Consider the following 863-nt stretch of genomic DNA (forward strand, 5'->3'; position numbering starts at 1 on the left):
AATTTTGCTTTTTTTATTAAAAAAAATTTCTGACAAAATAATCTTCAAACAGAAATAAAGTCTTCATCCTCCAATATATCTTATTATTAGTTAGAAGTTAAAAGTTGGAAGTTAGAAGTTAAAATTTTTTTTTGGTTTAGAATATATTTTAGTCTAACAACAGGTTAAAAATTAATTTGTTATAATCTTATAAATCTGAATCTTATTTAAAAGTTGAATTCAAACTTCCAATAATTATTTATACGAACAAATAAGTCGACTATTCAACTCATCCAAATCAGTTAATAAGTGATTATTAGGTTTTACACCCGCCACCAGCATGTACATATACACATATGGTGAGCAACTAATTTTATTTATCATTTTTGTCTATTAATTTATTTATGTTTGTTATACGGTGCTGCTTATAATAAACTAGGACCTAGCTAAGTCACATCACTCACATGGTTTTATTAATTCGTAACGGTATTGTTAAAACAAATGCTTTGTATAAATTCAAAAACGTCATGGTCAAACACTGGATCCATTCCTTTCTGACTTAATAATAATAATAATAATCCAGCTTTCACGAGTTGTAGTAGTTATATACTTTTGTTTCATTTGATGATGTTTAATTGGACTAATAAATTTGTTTCTTTATGCATGGTTTTCCTCTATTTCCTGACCCTGCCGCTTGACTTTCATACCCGCATGTATATTAAAAAGACCATATGGCATATTATATGTATGTATGTATGTCTAATAGAGTACATGGTAATAAGTTGGTAGCTCTTGTTGTTTTGTGAGCAAAGTGCTACTAAATCTCCAGCCCCATATTGCAATTAGAACATTCTCTATTCGTATTGTAGAGGGAAAAACAAAGC

The sequence above is a fragment of the Arachis ipaensis genome, chromosome B04 (assembly GCF_000816755.2).
Source record: "Arachis ipaensis cultivar K30076 chromosome B04, Araip1.1, whole genome shotgun sequence".
Taxonomy (NCBI): Eukaryota; Viridiplantae; Streptophyta; class Magnoliopsida; order Fabales; family Fabaceae; genus Arachis; species Arachis ipaensis.